This window comes from Filicampus tigris, chromosome 2 (genome assembly GCF_054856515.1).
Source record: "Filicampus tigris isolate MCC_2025a chromosome 2, RoL_Ftig_1.0, whole genome shotgun sequence".
NCBI lineage: Eukaryota > Metazoa > Chordata > Actinopteri > Syngnathiformes > Syngnathidae > Filicampus > Filicampus tigris.
Genome location: NC_141218.1, coordinates 27,893,297 through 27,913,391, shown reverse-complemented (window position 1 = coordinate 27,913,391; position 20,095 = coordinate 27,893,297). Strand labels below are relative to the sequence as shown.

Sequence of the window (20,095 nt, the reverse complement as noted above, 5' to 3'; positions counted from 1 at the left end):
AAGAGAAAGGAGAAAGGAAATTAGGTGTGCATCTTTCTTTTTTTTTCCAATATCAACAAGTTGCTGATGATGTTATCGACATTTTTCAATACAGCAGAGTACTATTTTTCTATTTCTTAAATCTCAGGAGAAGGCAATGAGAACACTGGCGTTATAGTATTAGTAAAAATATAATATTATTATAATTATAATATATAATATAATTATAATTATAGTAAAAAAATAAAATTATAAAGATCCTTTGTTGGAACAGCCAATTGCACAACTTGGCCAAACAGGACAACCTGTCCCTGTTCTGCTGCTGTTCATGCTGGGCAAATAACCACAAACCTCCTAGTTAGAAATTATTAGCCAGGCTTGAAACCCTACTTTCAAACCCCAATGCCGACTTGAACACTGACTTTGACACCCCAATTGGGAACCCTAATTCTAGATTTTAACTTCAACAACTTGAAATGTTACAATGAAACCCCAGCCTCGCCTGGCATGACATAACTGACTCAGAGAACCCTAATTTGAAACCCTATCCCAAACACTAGTGCTGGGTTACAACCCTGACTTGAAAGCCTATAAAAAATCCCAACTTTGTCTTGAAACCCTAACCCTGTCTTAAATCCCCAGTTGAAACTGTAATTGGACATCCAAACCCTAGTATGAAACGCTCACTATAGTTTGGAATCCTAACCCTGGCTTGAAACAAACTTCAAAACTCTAATCCTGACCTGAAAACCTTGAAAAAAATAAATATCATTTGAAACCTTGATTTCAAACTCAAAGTTGAAACTTTAAACCTTCTTTCTAAGACTACTTTTAGCCCCTAAACCAGGCTTGAAACATCACTATGAAACCCGAACTTTGGCTGAAAACACTAATTTGACACCGTAACCCTTGTTTGTAACCCTAACAACCCAAACCTTATTTAAAGCCATTCTTGACTCTATTGATATGCTACTTAGAAACGTGTCACTTAGGCCTTGTCTACACGTAGCCGGGGTTTTTTAACAACCGTATATCCCCACCCGCCTGCGTTGGAATACACATTAAAAAAACGCATCCACACGAAACCACGGAAGTGCGTTTTCAAACGCATGCCAAGCCTCTGGGTGGCAGTAGTGAGCCAAATATTGTCCATTCAGAAGGAACTTCCGTCCTTTGACGTCACTTCTACGAAACCAAAAGCACGGTGCCAAACTCGTTCGGGAGAACTGACAAAGAGGTCAGAATTGCTCTTAAACCTTTGAACGAGAAGCCGTGGTTGATTGCGGACAAATAAGTCAGCAAAAAGCGCATCGAGAATGGCTATAAACAACGCAGCGCCGCGAGAATCCATGTTGACTCGCATGAAAACACAAGTCGCGCAATGACGTTAAAGCATTGTTGTCGCACGGTGACGGCGAATCTCCGGATGTAACCATCCACAGCAAAACACAATCCGGAGATATCCGCAAATCTCTACTGCGGCCGGAGTTTTGCGTTTTCACTGAAAAAACTCCGGGGACGTGTGGATGATAGGGCTAACCGCAGGCTTATAGCCGGCGTTTTCAAAAACCCCGGCTACGTGTAGACAGGGCCTTAGGCTAAGCCAGCTCGGTTAGCACAAGAGTCCATCAAAACACTGTAGTCGTAAAAATATCTCAACGAGCTACTCAAGTCAGTAATGAACAGATGGAAGAGCAGCTCGTGGTGCGTTCAATGACAATCCTTTTTAATTACAGAAACCATTAGTCGAGCTTTGCCTTCAGCACTTTTTTCACTAAATTTTTTTTTTTCTTTGTCTATTTGCGTTGATCATATTCTTGCTTCTTGGGAAATCATTTTTTTAGATGTCACAGGGAAGCAAACTGGCAGCAGAGTTTTTTTGATCACTGACATCTTAGTGTTTTAAGTCCACTTGTCATGAATTGGTGTTGTTGTTTTTGTTGTACATCAAACAAGCATCTGGCACTTAAGTGTTTGTTTGGATTAAGTGTGAGTGAGTACAAAACAGAAACATTTATTTACCAATAAAAGTATTTTTAATGCAAAGTGCTAGGCCAATAGGTGCAATTGATTCACTCACAATTGACGGACTAATCTGTGTTAATATGTTTTTATGAAATAAAGTCTGTATATTTTGTTTGAAATGTCAAATCATTAGTTCTTAACCAATTTCACTGTTGCAGTACAGTGTATATATATATATATATATATATATATATATATATATATATATATATATATATATATATATATATATAATGCTATACTCTAAGTAACACAAAAAAAAACTAGGTTTAATTTGGGTTATTATTATTATTGTTATTATTATTATTATTATTATTATTATTATTATTATTATTATTGATTTCAAATAATTTTGACTTTATGGTGTTTAACTTGCATTTAATTTAATATATGATATATGATGTTTTGTGGCGGCACGGTGGTCGATTGGTTAGCACGTCCACCTCACAGTTCAGAGGTCGTGGGTTCGATCCCAGCTCCGGCCTCTGTGTGTGGAGTTTGCATGTTCTCCTGTGCTGCGTGGGTTTTCTCCGGGTACTCCGGTTTCCTCCCACATTCCAAAAACATGCATGGTAAGTTGATTGGACTCTCTAAATTGCCCCAAGGTGTGATTGTGAGTGCGGATGTTTGTTTTTGTGTGCCCTGCGATTGGCTGGCAACCAATTCAGGGTGTCCCCTGCCTGCTGCCCGAAGACAGCTGGGATAGGCTCGAGCATGCCCCGCGAACCTTGTGAGGATAAGCGGTATCGGTAATGGATGGATGGATGATGTTTTGCACTCTTTGTACTCTTATGACTTGTTGGATTCCAATTCATATATAATGTAGACGTGATGTTTCGGTTGAAAACCAAATGTAACATACTGAACTAAAAACAATAGCATCATTTATTTTACCACTAGTAAAACCTTGCCTTAACTGAAACAGCATTTTTTTTCTCATTCTACACTATGTTTTGTATTCTTAAATTGTGTTTTTTGACACAATAAAACAGAATATTGCTCTAAATCAGAGAATATAAACCTTTGGAAATATTCCCCGTATTTTAAGGCAACAGATTACATGGAATCAATGCGGTATACAGTAGATCCACTCTGTTTTCATAAGCGCTCCATGAGGCCGTGTCCATTTTTAGTCACAGCTATCAATAAAACTTTCACCGCAAGCTGGGAGACATTATTATGCTCGTCTCTGCGGTAATGCCCCTACTCCCACCACCTGCCCAAAGATGGCATCCAGCAGTGGGGGAACAGTGTTTTCCTAGACACTTCCTGTGGAAAATGACACAAATCTCTCTTCACCTAGCTCTTATTCGCCTCCCTGTGCTCCAAATAAGAGCCTCCCTAACCCCCCCCCCCCCCCATAATGTAAACACAGCCGGAAAGGCACAATATCAAAAGGAAACATGGTGGTCAAAGAGAATCCCCACATATAGCATACCAACAGAATTTTTAACCAACAGATCTTTGATAAACCGTTTCAATATGCACATAAATGTGCCATTTAAATGTCACCTCTTTACCTACCGGCAAAGTTAAATAATTACAGCACTTTTTTATTTATTTATTTTTTTAAGCCCATTTAAATACACTGTAAAGTGATTTCTGTAATGTGCTTCTAAATACATTGAATATGTTTGAAGATAAGCTTGAAAGTGCATTGGCGAGTAACACACATTCCGTAAGAATGGGTACTCCTCCAGTCCCATTTATTCACCTCGCTCGCTTCACTTTACTTTCAAGCGCTGACTCTCATTCCTCTCCACATCATTTTCGGGCTCCATGATGACGACGCTCCTCACGTTGCAGCTCTACCAGCCGTACCATCATACACAGACCAAAAGCGCAGACATTTTCCACTCAACACAAACGGAGGCAGCAAAACAACAAGTGCTCCATACCATTGTTACAAAAACAGTGCTATGGCTACCCTAAAGACGGGACCATCAACCGCTGATATTCTACTCTAATAAATGTCCTGGCTAATTTCTGAAAACAGTCCACAACGGGTCCACGTAAAAATTAAATAGAGATTCCAGTGAAAAATAAACAGAGCTCTGGTAGGAGGCTGCCAACACAAAGTGGCCATCTTTAGTCATTTCCCTCTATTCAAAGAATACGTTCAAAGAGTATGTTTAAAGAATGAGAATGAACAGAAAAATGTATAAACAGGTCCAAGTAGTCAGTTCAAAGATTTTTTTTAAAAGAATACATTCAAAATGTACTTTTCAAGAGTACTTTTAAAGAGTAAGTTTAAGGAATACAGTCGCACCTCTACTTATGAACGTATCTTCATACAAATTTTCAAGTTATGAAATGCCTCAACAGGAAAATATTGCCTCTTGTTATGAAATAAATTCAGGATACTAAAGGTAAAAATACAGTATGGGCTGCTACTCGCAGCTCCAGAGTTTCCTGAACGCAACATACTCATAGCTGCTCTGCCATTGGCTATTACCTAGCATCTTCCTGGCATCCCATTGGCTAAGAGGGACCTCTACCGTATCTGTCTATGTATGTAGATAGACAGGTAGATAGATAGATATGTGATATATATAATGAATACTAGCAAATTTTTCAAGCCATCCATTCTCAGCGTATAAGGCGATCGTAATGATCATCCATATGAGACCATCTGTGTGAAAGGCACAATTGTTGATTACAAAGTTGCCTTCAGAAGCGCACGAGCAACCTGGCCACGTTTTGTGTGTGTGCCTCAAGTGTGGCCTTGACAGAAGACGACAGCTTTGCCAGGTGCGAGAACATCCGATGGCGTGACGATGAAGGCAGTGAGCAGGGTGACGAAGGCCTTTTGATTGAGCTTTGAGTGCACCTTTGTGTGTTTGTGTTTGTCCGGGTGCATGTGTGTGTGTGTGTGTGGTGGTGGTGGTGGTGGGGGGGTGCGTGTGTGTTTGCATGATTTTCAACAAAAATGGGTTTATTGATCCTGTATGTGCAATATTAATGTGCCACAACTGAATCCTCAAATTGAAGCCCTAATATTTCTTCAAACTTTTAACATTCTTGAAAATCAAATGTGGAATCCTAATAATATAATAAATAATAACAATAATAATGATAATAATAATAACAATAAGTGGCCTGAAATCTTGACTGGAACCAAACACATTTGCTTAAAACCCCAATTATAAATGCAAACATTTGCATAAAAAAAACTCAGCCCTGTTTGAAAACCTAATCTATGATTGAAACCCAAACCCTGGTTTGAAACAGAAATTTGAGATTCTAACATTTGCTTGAAACCCTAAACCTGGCTTTACAGCCTCAAAATTACTTACACATTAATTTCACAGTAACACTGTCTTAAAACCTTAATTTAAAAACCTAACATTTGCTTGAAACCTCCATTTGAAATCCTTGATTTGAAATCATAAAATTTGCTTGGAAGCATAATCTCAAACCGTCTCATTTGGAATTCTAACATTTGCTGGAAACTCTAACTCTATCTTGAAAAGCTATTGCTGGCTTGAATCCATGTAAAACAATAACCTTTGCTTGAAACCCTAACCCAGGCTTTAAATTGCAAATTTTCATGCAATTGAACTGTTTACTCTCACATAAACTGACCAAAATGTATGTTATAAAATTGTAACATCCGCAATGAATTGGCGCCTATTTCTACCCTTTTCCCACAAGAGGAATCCAAAACCATTTTAGTTGTTTTTTTGCCATTCGTGAGGCGTACCTAATGTTGTGTCTGTCTAGCGCAGATTGTGTGTATCGCCGCTGTTATTCCCTTCCTTTCTGTCCCCGTTTGAGCATTCCAAGTTAGCATTCTGAGCATCAAACTAATCTGTGAGTCACTGAGTCCTATTTCCAGTCGCACTGTTTATGCCAAAGGCGGCATTAGAGGGAAAAAAAAAAAAATAATAGAAAGGAAAATCTCATGAGGGATTTGTGGCGAATAAAAAAGCTATTAGGCGAGATTAAAGTGATTTGAAACGTCCAGTTACAACACGAGGACTCCATTAGTAATACTGGTCTTACTGGTGCGACAACAAAGCAGTGGAAAGCTATTTAAAAAAGATTGTTCTTTCTGTCTGCATGTGTCTCGGTGTTGTGTATGAGTCGCTACTCTTGAAACCTTAACCATGGCTTGAAACCCTAATTCAAAGCCCTGACTATTGTTTGCCTGACTCGCCGCTTTGTCTCAGTCTGCTGAAGGGGAGAAATGTTTTGGTTTTGTATTGAATTCCCTGAACACAGACTTTACTTTAAAAAGAATTGGTTTCTTAAATGGTTCATAATATTTTTTGTGAAGCAATAATCTTAAACAACTTATTTAAGTTTAAAAAATGTGCAATTAAACAAGTGAGAATTTTGATAACGTTTTTGTGCAGTAGTTTCTGAACAGAACCTGGAAAAAAAACTACCATTATTTGTTTTCCAGTGATCACTTTGTGCACGTTGTTTATTGTAGAAAATAATCCAAAAAGTTGACAACGTATGATGATGGCATCAGATCGATACCAATATATGCAGTATCACACAGCACTAGTGACAAACCTCTACGGTGTCTTGCAACTCAATTTTCAAACCTTAAACTTGGCTTGAAAGCTTTCTTACCCTGAGTCTGAAACCAAAACCCAACTTTGGCCTTAAAACTCTCATTTGAGATCCTACACATGGCTTGAAAACTTGTCCCTAGTTTGAAAACCTAACACTTGCTTGAAACCCCAATTTGTAAGCATACATCTTTGAAGCTTTAACAGAGGCCTGAAAACCTCCTTTGTAATCCTGAGCCTGCCTTAAATCTCCAGTTTGAAACCCTAACACTTGCTGATAAGCTCATTTGAAATCCTAGCTCTTCTTTGAAACTTTAGCACAGGCCTTGAAACCTCACCCTTAGCCTGCCTTGATTCAGTTCAACACCCGAACTTGAAAACCCAATTTTAACCTGAACATGATTTAGAAATTTGAAACCCTGAACCCAACTTGAAATCCTCCTTTGAAACCCTATAAGACTTTTTTGGAACCATGATGCTACATTGAATCCCTAAACCTGTCTTGCAACCCTAATTTGAAACCCTCAACATGGTCTAAAACCCTAACACAGACCTGAGACTCTTCTTTGAAACCTGTTACTAATTTGACAGAAGAGCCTTGGATGTGCATATTTGTGTCATTGACATATCAATAGACTGAACTTTAGCCTCTTGTAAATGAGTCACACAACTGGAAACCACAAAGTGGCAACAGGGTCTTGTCGTACCTTCAAGGCTACCCGAAGTCGGAATTCTCATCAAGCGTTAAAGACGTCGATCCGAGACCTGGGCTTGCGTGGGACGCTCCTTGCAGGTTCCTGACTGCAGGCTGAAAAGCAGAAGAAACAAATGAGAGGCGACGTGGCGAGTGAGCTCGCCCACTTGGACCAACATAGCCGCCGCAAATGTGCCGCCATCCGGAATAAAACAATCCTTGAAGAAATGTCAGTCCGAGCGAGAGCGGGAGACAAATGCGCCGTCCTTGCATGGCCGACTTGTTCATTTTTCCGCCTAAACGGCAAAACCAGGTCGGCTCGTTGTGCCGCCGTTGCAACGTGGAAAGACAAGCAATTGGGGATGTTTTTTCAAGTTTAACTTGGGAAGCCCCAGAAACAGCACTGTCGTTGCATCTTTGCTCAGCCTCCTGTTACATTTCTCTGATAAACCCAAAAATGTTCATGAGTAAACTGACCCGCTATATGACTAACCTGGATAAAATTGACCCGTTTTACCCATGAAACCATTCAAAGTTTAACTTGGCAAGCTCATGAAACGACAACGTCGGAACTTTGCTGTTAGGTTTGATTGACCTACTGCATATTTAATGATCCAATTATGTTCCGACCCGTTTGGACTTTTTCAAAAATGGAATTGCTGGTAATGTTTTTTTTTTATGGGTGATCCTTTTTGTTACATTTGCTTCTTTGGTACAACAAAAGGTCATGGTTCAAAATGACCGGATGCACACTTGAACCTCCTGTTGTTTTGCTGGTAAAATTTACCTGCTTTAACTGTTTAACTATTCAAGGTTTAGCTTGGCAACCTCCTGAAATGACAACTGCTGAACTTTGCTCTTAATTGTCCTTTTAAGTTTGTTTAATTTTCTTCTTTACACTTAAAAATGTTCATGGGTCAAAATGACACCCCTTGAAGGATCTAAATCTATATGAATGGATATATCCTAGCCAACAGGTTAACCAAAAACCAATATGGCATTTACACGTTTATGGACATCACATAATCAGTTCAAATTGTTAGAGTCAGCATGCCGTGATCTGACCATGGGACCAGCTGGGGAGGATCAGCCCAACACCAGGGAGGAGACCAGCCCACATTATGTTTGGACAATGAATACAGGATAACTGTGAGGGCTGCATGTTAGACTATGCCCCTTTTCTGCCCTTGCCCGTCTGAGAGTGAGGATGGAAAAGCTGCCCAGATCTGATCATTGTATGATTCCTGAACTTCAGAGATGAGAAAAGGAAACAGATGAGAAAATTCAATTGATTTGTGTGAGTGTTTATTTACATTGGATACCTTCTTCAAAGATAAAACAAACACGCATTGAGTAAGTAACTGTATGGTAAATTGCTAATTGGGCTTATGGCCTTGAGACCTGCAAAACATTACAACACCCTGCATGTTTAAAATGTGTTCTTGTTTGTATGTTTTAACGTTCATCAAGAAAACGTAACTTTAAGCAGCCAATAGGCTACATAAGAGAAAATAAGGAAAATAGGGCTGGAGGAAAATTTGTAATCAAACATTTGTTCCATTTATATTATATAACATACATTTTATATATATATATATATATATATATATATATATATATATATATATATATATATATATATATATATATATATATATATATATACATATATACACATACATACATATATACACATATATATATATATATATATATATATATATATATATATATATATATATATATATATATATATATATATATATATATATGTATATATATTACAGTGTCCATTTTATACCTAACTATATCCAAAAGGATGTTTCTTTGGCACCATACTGTCATGATTGGTCTGTGTTTTTTTTTTTTTTTTTCATCTTTTCATCTTTCATCTTTTTCTCAGTGTTTTTGTGTCTGTCTCGTCAGTGATTATTGTGTCCACCTGTGTGCATTCCACTCCCTAGCCAATCAGCTCCCTCCTAGCCCATGTGTCTTGTCCAGGTGTTTCTCGTTGTCAGTATGCTTGTATTTAAGTTCCTAGTTTTTGTTCAATCCTTTTTGGGTCATTGTTGACGTCTATGTCAATGCTGTCAGTCTGTCTGTGCCTTTGTGAAGCCTCATTGGTATGATGATTTGTTTCGTTCACGTCAAGTTTAACTTCCCCGCTCACGCCGAGCCCTGCTTTCCCGCCCATGTCGATCTTCGCTACCCCTGTCAAGACCTGCTCCGATACCTCTGTCAAGTCCTACCCTGCTACCTCGGTCACGTCCTGCCTCACCACTCCGGTCGAGTCCTGACACACTTTTATAGTAACGTCCAGCCCTGCGTCTCCCGCCACGTCCAGCCCTGCGTCTCCCGCCACGTCCAGCCCTGCGTCTCCCACTACGTCCAGCCCTGTGTCTCCAGTCACGTCCAGCCCCGCGACTCCAGTCATGTCCAGCCCTACATATGCGGTCATGTCCAGACCTGCGTCTCCAGTCATGTCCTCTGTCACATGTCATTAAAATCACCTGCACCTACCCCTGTCTCATCCTGCATTTGGGTCCACCTCGCCACTTAATCTTTCACATACCCCCCCCCCCAAAAAAAAAAAAAAAAATCACCTCCTAATGTGTAATATGGTCTTTTAGGTTTCAAGAACACAAGTTAACGCAATATAAGACCTTGTGTACCCGTAGCCGGGCTTTTTTAAACAACCGAATATCCCACCCCGACCAAAACCCCCCCCCACCCCATTGCAATACACATCCTCGTTTGTTAAAAACGCAGCTACACTACACCACGAAAATGTGTTTTCAAATGCAATTACAAGCAGGCCAATTCTCTAGGGGCAGTAGTGAGCCAAATACTGTCCATTCAGACGGAACTTCCTTCCTTTGACGTTATGTCTAGCAAACCAAAAACATGGCAGCAGGCTCATTTGTGAGGACCGACAAGGAGTCGGAGCTGCTATTAAACATTTCAACGAGAAGCAGTAGTTAGTTGCGGACAAATAATTAAGCAAAAATCCCTGGAGAATGGCTACAACCAACGCGGCTCTGAGGGCATCCATGTTAAATCTCTTGAAAATACAAGTCGCGCAAGTCACGATGTAAAATTGCCGGGTCTAACTGTCCACAGCCAAACGTGGGTCCGGAGATATCCTCAAACCTCCACTGTGGCCGATGCTTTCAATGAAAAAATCTCTGGGGCCTTCTGGATGATAGGGCTAACCGCAGGCTAGTAGCCGTCTTTTGCAAAACCCCCGGGTACGTGTAGACAAAGCCTAAGGCAGGATACATTATTTTATATGTGGTACACTGTATAAAATAAGGCATCCTGCCAGTAGGGGTGGGCGATATGACGATATTGGATCGTTAAGCGGTTTAACATCACAATCTCATAAAGCTGAAAGATTGTTTGATCGTCTACATGGCACATTCTAAACAGTTTAGCTCTATGGTGGCGCAAAGCCGCTGACTCGTATACCTGACCAACCAATCACAGCACGCAGAGTGCACCGTACGTGACACTCCCCGCCTCCCTGTTTGTTTGTGTAGCGGGAAGCTATAGTGGAAAATCACCACGAAGCAGAGTTGTCCCCGAAAAGAAACTCCACATCCACAGTGTCGATTTGGTTTGGCTTTTCCTCGGAGAAGAAAGCGCAAACCAGTTACTTGCAAAGTTTGCAGAGACTCAGTTCGGACGTCAGCGCCGACAGCCAAAGCAAACGGAGATCAGACGCATGGTAGCCAGAGGCAGCCGCTAGCTCCAAGCTAACGCAACCCACTGTAAAACAGTCATTTAACTAAGGCGCTCCATATCAAAAAACAAGCAGGCAGTGTAAAGTAACTGAGGCAGTGACTTATTGCCTTGCTGAAGACATATTTCCCATTAAAACCGTGGAAAACGAGGGGTTTAAAAGACTCTTCAAAGTGCTAGACCTGCGTTACAAGCTGTGTGTTTATGTTTACATTCACCGCACATTTTGATAAAAATTGTCACAATTCAAATTAAAACCTGTTCAGAAAGCTTACCTGGCTTAAAATATCATTGTTTTTTCTTTTAGAGTTGTATATACATTTAAAATATGTTTTATATGTTTAACATGAGGAAGATGGTCAGAAATGTGTAAATTAGTCTTAAAAAAATGATGTAAAAAAATAATCATGATAAAATTGTGATCGTGGTTTTATTTTTTTTTTAATCGTTGTAGTGGCAACTCTTACTGCTTTCTTGCCACTGTAGGAGCGGGTGGATAACAACCAGTTTGACGCGACAGATATCTTCCCTCTCAGACTCGTTTCTAGTTTACTGAAAAAGAAAATAATACAAACACAAACCAATTCCTCACCTATTTCTATGATAGTCAACTTAAATGTTTGGTGATTCGTTCATGTGTCTAACTTCGGTCAGAAAACTGTGTGACCACCACCGGACATTCTGAATGAGGAAAACGGCACGTCACATGACCAATATATTATCAACTACTACAACGCACGTGCGTTACTCAGTCGTGATTAAACACTGTTTCCTACACAATACGAGCTAATATTTCTTCTTTCATAAATGTACACATTGTGCATCTCAAAATAATATTTAAGAAAATAATAAAAATGAATTCAAAACAAAAACACAATTCTCGATATGGCTATTACAATCGTGATATGATATGTTTGCCATATCGCCCACCCCTACCTGCCAGACATGAGAAAAAGTTCTGGCATCTTCCAAACCGCTTATCCTATACAGGGTCGCGGGGAGGTGCAGGAGCCTATCCCAATGGGCGAAGGCAGACTACACCCCGAACTGGTCGCCAGCCAGTCGCAGGGCACACACAGACGCCATCACTGAGCGGGAATCGATCCCACGCTGCCCGCACACAACTCAGGCGTGTGTACCACTACACTATGAGAAAAAGTGTTTTGATAAAATAAATGAAGACCAAGTTTTATTTTTGTTTTATTTATTTTTTCAAAATGCAAAAGACCTTGAAGTGCAATTTAAGGCACCTTCCTTTGAACATGGACAGTGCATTACAAAGTAATCTAGGTGCCCAATATTAAAAATGAATTAAAAAAATTAAAAAAGCCACAGCTGTTGAACTACCAGCTGGGCACTTGTTGCTAATGATAACAGCTGCTAGCCACTAATTCCGGAGATTTGTTTTGTATCATACAATGACAGAGTAATTAACTAGCGGTTTGTTTGCATCCTAAATTAGCGACTGAATATGATTTCGGGATGGCGTTGTGTTGACGTAGGTGGCAAGCTAGGATATCGAAAACATTAGTCAAGTTAGCCATTACGCCACCACGCCATTACGCAAACACGTGAGTATGTTTAAAAAATGTTCCCATACATACGACTTACGTGATCCATGAGGGTTTTCAGCGTTCTCTGCTGCTATAACAGTGAATGCTGACATATCACATTGCCTTAATGTGAAAGTGCATTTTTTTTCAGGAACCATTCTGTGGAACTTCCTCGGTCTGAACCGTGGTGCTTGATCTGTGGGTCAAACTGACCCACTGTTTAACCATCAACAAATAAAAGAAAAGCAGCATCCATTTTTTAAGATGGCTTTAAATAAGGTCATTTCGACTATTGACAAACAGTATGGTGCGAAAAGATTCAAAAAGTATTAGACGGCAACATATTTACACATGATTGATGAAGGTTGACAACACTCAGAGATAATAATATTTGACGTGTCCCAGCCGCCTTCGCTGTTTGTCCCCGCCTTTGATGTCTCAGAGATTATCATCTGTAAACCAGCCAATGCCCTTATTGATTATGTCTGGGGAACTTTGGCGCAAACACCTGGCTGTCAAAAAGTGGGTTACGCTAAGTCTCAGAAAGTGTGATGATATCGAAAAAGTAGAAAAAAACCACAAGCCCCACAAAATGATCACGGATCGATGTGGCAATGTCAGCGCGGTGAGAAGTATTTAATAATATCACTTGTCTTTTATTACTGTTATTTCTGCTTATGTTGGTCTTCTTTGTTTCCTAAAAAGAAGACAAACTGTTGAAAGGTTGCACTTCCCCACAATGAAAAGTTTTAAAATTCAAATGATTATATCCTATTACTGTGACACTTGTCTGTAGTGTTTCCTAAAATGAAGACAAACTATTGATATGGCACTTACACAAAAGGAAAATATTTGAGTTATGAAATATTTGTTTAAGACTGTTCAAATTATTACTTCTATACGTTTGTACATCATTCATCTATCGCTTGGCTCCTGAAAAATAAAAGACTGCTGATGTTGAAATATTGATTTTGCATTTTTCCTGAACAGTAAATATGTTTGCTGTTGTACAGCAAATGTTTAGTTGAATCGACAACAACTCTGTCGGGTGCACCTAATTAGTGCTCACCATATTTCCTCAATTGCTTTAAGTCACAATTAATCAAATAATTCCACATAATCGACAGAATATTCTTCTACGTGGTTCTTCACAAGGGCAGCTGCTGATCCACTGCCAGGAGAGATTTGTGCTCGATGCCACGCAGCAATTTGCGAGGCTGCTTAATTGAAGAAAAGGCTTAATGAGCCTCCCCAGAGGATTGGAATCTGGGCCTCATAAATGGCTCAGGTAGAGAAAGACACGGTCAACAGGATCAGAGTACAAGCCTGTGAAATTCGCAAGCAAGGGCTTAGCTGCGACATGATGTATTTGGGTATTAATACAATCTTAAAGGGAGTGTGTAGAACTTGTTCAAATGTGTTTAATGTTCATTAATTTTAAAAACACACAATTAATTTGAATAATATGATAAGGGATGGATGGCTGGATGGATGGAAAAAACTGTTCCATCACAACATATTTATAACATTTACAACACTTTTTAAAAAATATATATAATCACATTTCTTATCACTATCAGAGGTGGGCATTTTACTAAATCTGTCTATTTTTCAAGCCGAACCAAACTGTAAACGTCTGTCGGTCAGTCCGTCATGTTATTTTAACCGCGCTTCAGTCAGTAAATATCTCAAATCTGCCAGTTCCGTCAATCATCAATCCGGGGAAAAAAAGGTCCAAAAGATGAAAAATCCATCCATCTATTATCTGAACCAAATTGAATAAAATGGAAAATGGAGGGCACTATGTATATCATAATATGTCGGCTAGCTGCTGCAACAGCTTTACACGCACATACATTTGACATTTCACATTGAACTGTTAAGTGGGAGCCTGCTGCCGCTTTGACTCATAAAGTTTTTACTTTAAAGTTTTTCTTACCTTAACCAGAATCCCGTGTCACATTGTTGCCAAAGGTACAATCCTGGTGGATTAAAATGCTTTCTTGTCCTTGCGAAAACTGAAATAAAAGAATGATTTTTTTTCTTTCAAATTCCTCTTCTTTTTCTTCTTCTTCTTCTGTCTTTTATCGGTTGGCAAACAACTTTGCCACCTTCTTAAATGGAGTGTGGAGGACGGCAAAATACCGTTTCACAACCTCCTAACCCCGCTCATTCCAAAAATAATAAAAACCTTTATAATAAATAGAAAGGTAAAACGTAACTGAGAACAACTTCACTTTGTAGTCATAGCAACTTTACTACTTCTTACACAGATGGACAAAAATCGACTTGCATCTGTGCTTAGTCTGTTTTTTTTTTTTTTTTTAAAGTTTCCGGGCTATCGTCTAACGTCAGCAAAGCGGGAGTCCATCAGTGACGGACAGACGGACCGGCCCGTTAGTCAGATGGAATGCCCACCTCTGCTAATTATATTACAGTGCATAGGGCATGCTTCCTCCACAGGAGGCTGCCATGTTTCGCCTAGTTGATCAACAGCATGTGTAACAAATGCAATGCGCTTACTTCATCACTTGAGGGAAAACTTGATGTCGTTTCTGATGACAATTTGCTTGCACCTCTGCTGAAGAAATTGATGGTAGGCTTGCAAAGTGTGGGCTCTCTGCTGCACCGTAGTGTGCATGCTTCAAAATGCAGGCGCTTCGAGTTTAGGTTGTTGCATTCTATTAGTTCACCACTAAGTGCATTTTACACACTGTACCTATAATGTTCGATTTGGTGGGTGCAGTGGTGGTATTGTTTCTTTGTTATTTTATTTCATTTAGGATTTGTATTAATGTTTTTAATTGTATTTATTTTATAATATAATATTGGGGTTTTATTTCATGTATTTGTACTATTTTTGTGAGAAGAGATTTTTATTTTCTGCCCCCCCCCCAAATAAAAAATAAAAAAAATGTGTTACACTGGAGCAAAAAGGAAATGAAAAATGATTTTTAAATAAAAATAAAATCACCCATTTAAAACAAATAATAATGTTATTTCTCTTTTGTATTCATATTATCATTAATTTAATGATTTAATTGTTTTTCAAAATGTTGTATCTAGCTTGACTATTTTTTTCATTTCCTTTTATTTTTTATGTTCGATTTGATATAATATTAAATACATTGAATAAATACATACAAATAAAACAATGAATGTAAATTGAGATGTAATCCATTTGAAAATATAATAAAGTAGTGCTGCCAGTCCTTTGACTGACAAATTGATCCAATGGCATTTCAAACAATAATTAGCATAGCCTAGCCTCAGTTATTTTGGTCTAATTTCTTTAAACGACCGTTTAAGTATTATAAATGGTCTAATAGTGAAGAATAATTCACAGTTTTATAGACACAAATTGTTAGTTTTCGAAAGGAAAGGTTTTTCCAGAAAAATAGAAATGTTAGGATAACATGTCATTGGAAGAATATTCATTATTTTATACAATATTTAACAATGTTACATCAACAAAGTGAGAGTATTACACCATGAAGTCATAACGTTTGGTCAAGTTGATCAATTTAATGTTTGTTGTTGTGCTTGATGAGATTTATTTTTTTGTCCTCCTAGTATGTCCAAAATAGGTTTTAGGGGTGACCAAAAGTTGACCATTCACAGTATTTGCAAGCCGGTCATTTCTCCATCTGACAGCCGCACATGAAACAGGAGCAGGGAGAGATATATGGCAGGGACATTAAGTCGAATCAATTCCGTCCAGCGGGGTTCCTCGCTGGGGAAACAAAAGACCACAGGTGTCGACAAGGCTCAAGTCACTTCACCGTGTCCTTCAGGGGAACATCCTGCCTTTATTTTATTTATTTTTTTAGAACAGGTGTCACCGTGGTGACAGTTTACAGAGGGGTTTGGTTGATTTGTGTCACTGTGAGAAATACTGTAGATTTTGTGGGGGGTCTCATGTGCTTTCATGCTTGCAGCAATCCTTTTGCATTCAGACTTCCTTTTTTGTGGAACTTTCCTACAAAGCAGACAAACAATTGATGTTTCATTTTCTTAAGAATAATCCAGATTATTCATGTTGCATGCTACTAAAAATGACGCTAATGATATTATACTTTTGTTTGTTTTGCCCTAAAAACTAAACAATGTAAGCTGTCAATATTAAATAGCAGAGCTGGGCATCGCCTGTTTCTCGTCTGCATATTCAATCGACCCACGTGGTCCCAGTCAGTCCAAGTCAGCCAATCAACGCCGGGAACAGACGGAACCTGTTACACGTCACACGCAGGTGCCGCACTCCTGACATGCGACAGAGTAAGGAAAAAATAAAACAGTGTTGTGTACTTTGCAGTCCCACAGACGCAATGACATGTGCCCCGTATTGTTTTTATTTCACAGATCACTACGCTGTGCGTGTGTTTGTGTCTGTTGTTTTTGTTTGATATTTTTTCTTTGTTTGGCAGCGTGTCTGCTCACACAACGGCTGCTTGTGACGTGAAGATTACGTTCTCGACACCAACTGGCCGCCGCCGACGAGGGATGGTCAATTAAGTATGCAGGACGGAATGCGGTAGCAGTTTGGCGATAACCAGCTCTATGAAATACTTTGTTTAAACTGTTCAAACCATTACATTTGCACGTTTATGCATTTTTTTATGCAATTTTTATGCACCTTTATGCAATGTCTTTGTCTCCCAAAAGGAACATATACTGATGCTGTTGCGCTTTCTGAAAATGTAGACACACTATTCATGTTGTACTGTTTTAAAAATAAACTGACCGTACTGTTGTTGTACCTCTGTAAAAGATAACAACCCATTGACATTGCAATTTCCAAAACCGCTGACACAGTAATGATCTTGCAGTTGTCTAAAAAAAATACAAAAACGATTCTGCTGAACATTCCTAAAAAAGAAGACAAACTCTTAATGTTGCATTTCTTCAAAAGACAAATTGACAATAAACCATTGCACTTGGCCACCCCAAGGAAAGAAGTCTAGCCCCGCTACTGGTACCGGTACACTGCACAAAAGATTGGCAAAGTAAATACTGTCATCCCAGAGCTCGGAGATGAGCAACAGTAAGCTTTAATGGAATGCAACCACTTTTGGTCTGTGTGCTTTAAATTCAATAGGAGAAGCTTAACCTATTAAGGACGGGAGCACATAACCTCGTTTGTACCACTAAAGCCGGGAGCGGTGTGGCGTGTGCCGGAGAGAGTATACGTCATTTTCTTTTCTTAGTCCAATAATCGGTCTCTTAGCCAATGAAATGCGTCAAAATATACATGTGATGATGTCGTGAGCATATCCAGACTTTTTTCGAGGAGTAATGGCGGACGCCGTCGATCGTGGAAGCTCTGCCATAAGTCACGGCAGTGATATAGACGACACGCTCGCAGACTTTAAAGCCGCGAAACCATCCAAACGTGATTTATGGTTAAGATATATGTTTGTAGACAATGACGATTTCAACGTAAGAGAATACAGCATGGTAATTACCACTCGATTTTTAAAATAAAAAATAGTGCTTCACTTGCATCTGCGATTGAAACAGTAAAGATTAATAAACTCGGGCCTGTGTGAAAGCCACATGTCTTAGCTATCAAATTCATTTGAATGATGTTTCTTTCTGCTACAGGGGCTGAGATATTAATTATTTTGTAGATGGCGAAAATGTCAGGTTTTCAAGGGTGACTTCAAAGACAGTTTTAGAGAGATGTCTCACGAGGGGCTTCAGGCTTTAATGGGTTAAAGAAGATACGCTTTAAAAAAAATGTGAGAGTGCAATACCCCCATAGATTATATCACCTAAAACTTAAGATAATTAGCACTGCACCACTGCAGTGATTACACTGCAACATGCTATTAGTTTCAGCTGGTTGCCAAGGACAACAGACATGCACTGATACATGAATTTAGCATGATTGGAACTAAGCCTCGAGTGCGAGATAGTCTTTATGAAAAGAATTATAGAGCCCTCAGTGATTTCCTTTTCTTTATCTGTGTCTCTTCAAACAGAATAGACAAGAAGCTAATTCAACACTTGGCAGTGTGTGTTTCATACGCAAAAGGGGAATAAAAAAAAAATAGAGAAGACAACAGAGAGGGTAGGGAGAGACGGGGGGAATTTGGTTCAAAAGGTTGCGTAAATGTCAGACACGAGTCGGGACAAACTTTTCCTTGCAGGCGTCAGCGTAAACTTGGGATAAAACAGTAAGGGGAAGGGGAAAAAAAAGGTTAAAGAAGAGGACAAGATAGAGAAGCCAGACAATAAAAGAAATGCAGGCACCCGTCTAAATTAGACCTACAGAAATAATGACAAGTCAAAGAAACAGGGACAAGGTACGATTAATATTACGAATATAGTAGTAGTATACTAGTAGTATACTAGTGTTGCCCATCTGTCTAGGACCTAGACAGATGGGCAACACTAGTACCCTAGACTCAAGGATACTTGCTTCTGATTGAGGTCAATTTGGCGCAATTCTGTAGTAGGAGTCCACAAAGTACGAGCCATAGAATTACCCCCAGTTGGACAAGTTTTTGTTCAATTCGTAGCATGGGTCGCAGAGACTTTTTCGAGGACACCGTTACAATAGACATACTGTATCTATTAAAGTTCATCTTAACTGGTGAAACTGGTATCAGTGGCTAATTTTTCTAACTTTCCAAGGAGTGCTACTGGTGAATTTTGGTGGTAAGGCCATTTTTTTGAACCCACAGCTTTTGGTGAGTTTTGGGCAAACAATAAAATAAGGAAAACAACATGAGTAACAACTCTCAATATCATTCAATCAACCAATCAATCAACCAATCAATCTCTTCGAGCACATTTCATGCACAAGGTAAACCTAATGTGCTTTGCAATGGTTGAAAACAATTATAGCAGGAATCAATACTAGTGCAAACAACACAAAAGTGCAGAACGTTTGAAATTAAAAACAGGGAACGTATGTGGTAAACAGTATATGACATGGTATGCAGAGTACAACCACAAGCAGATATACTTTTTGACCCAGTCCTCCACAAATATAGCTTGTGCTCCGAGGCCAGTCTAGACCAGAGTTAGAAGAACTCCCGTGAGAATAAATAAGACATAGACTGTAATTGTCGAAGGGGCAGCAGCAGTCACCCTAACTGAGAGCCCCTTGGATCTCTGACCTGACCTTATAAGAAAATGGCGAGCAAAAAAATAAATTATATATATATATATATATATATATATATATATATATATACACTGTATGTATTTCAGCAGAATCAGCATTCCCCCTGCTGTGCTTTCAACCATTCTAAAAGAATGTAATGTCACAGACAAATACATTTGAAGCACCATAATGGGCTGTTTTAGCAAATTAGCAATATTAATTAATTATTTATTCTTAATTTTGGTGATAGTGTTGTAGAAGAGGTAGTGACAGTAGTAATAGTGATAGTGGTGCTTGTTACTGTATTATTGATGGTAACAGTGTGTTACGGCCCACGTTGTGTCATGGCCGTTTTAAGTTGTGTGTGTGGGTGCTCTCCCCTGCTCTGCCCTGATTGGTGGCCTTCGTCACCAATTTAGCCATCCAATTAGAGCAGGGGAGAACAACCAAATTAGTTAATTTGTTTCAG

The 20,095-nt window shown here is 39.1% G+C and overlaps 1 protein-coding gene across 2 annotated transcripts in view; it reads right to left on the bottom strand.

Moving 5' to 3' along the window:
• lingo2 (leucine rich repeat and Ig domain containing 2) overlaps positions 1 to 20,095 on the bottom strand; it is a 298,342-nt gene that overhangs the window by 175,405 nt on the left and 102,842 nt on the right. For both annotated transcript variants that reach the window (XM_086023923.1, XM_086023922.1), the window contains exon 3: positions 7,235 to 7,335. The gene's annotated coding sequence lies outside the window, so the exon portion shown is untranslated. The remainder of the gene's footprint in view (positions 1 to 7,234; positions 7,336 to 20,095) is intronic.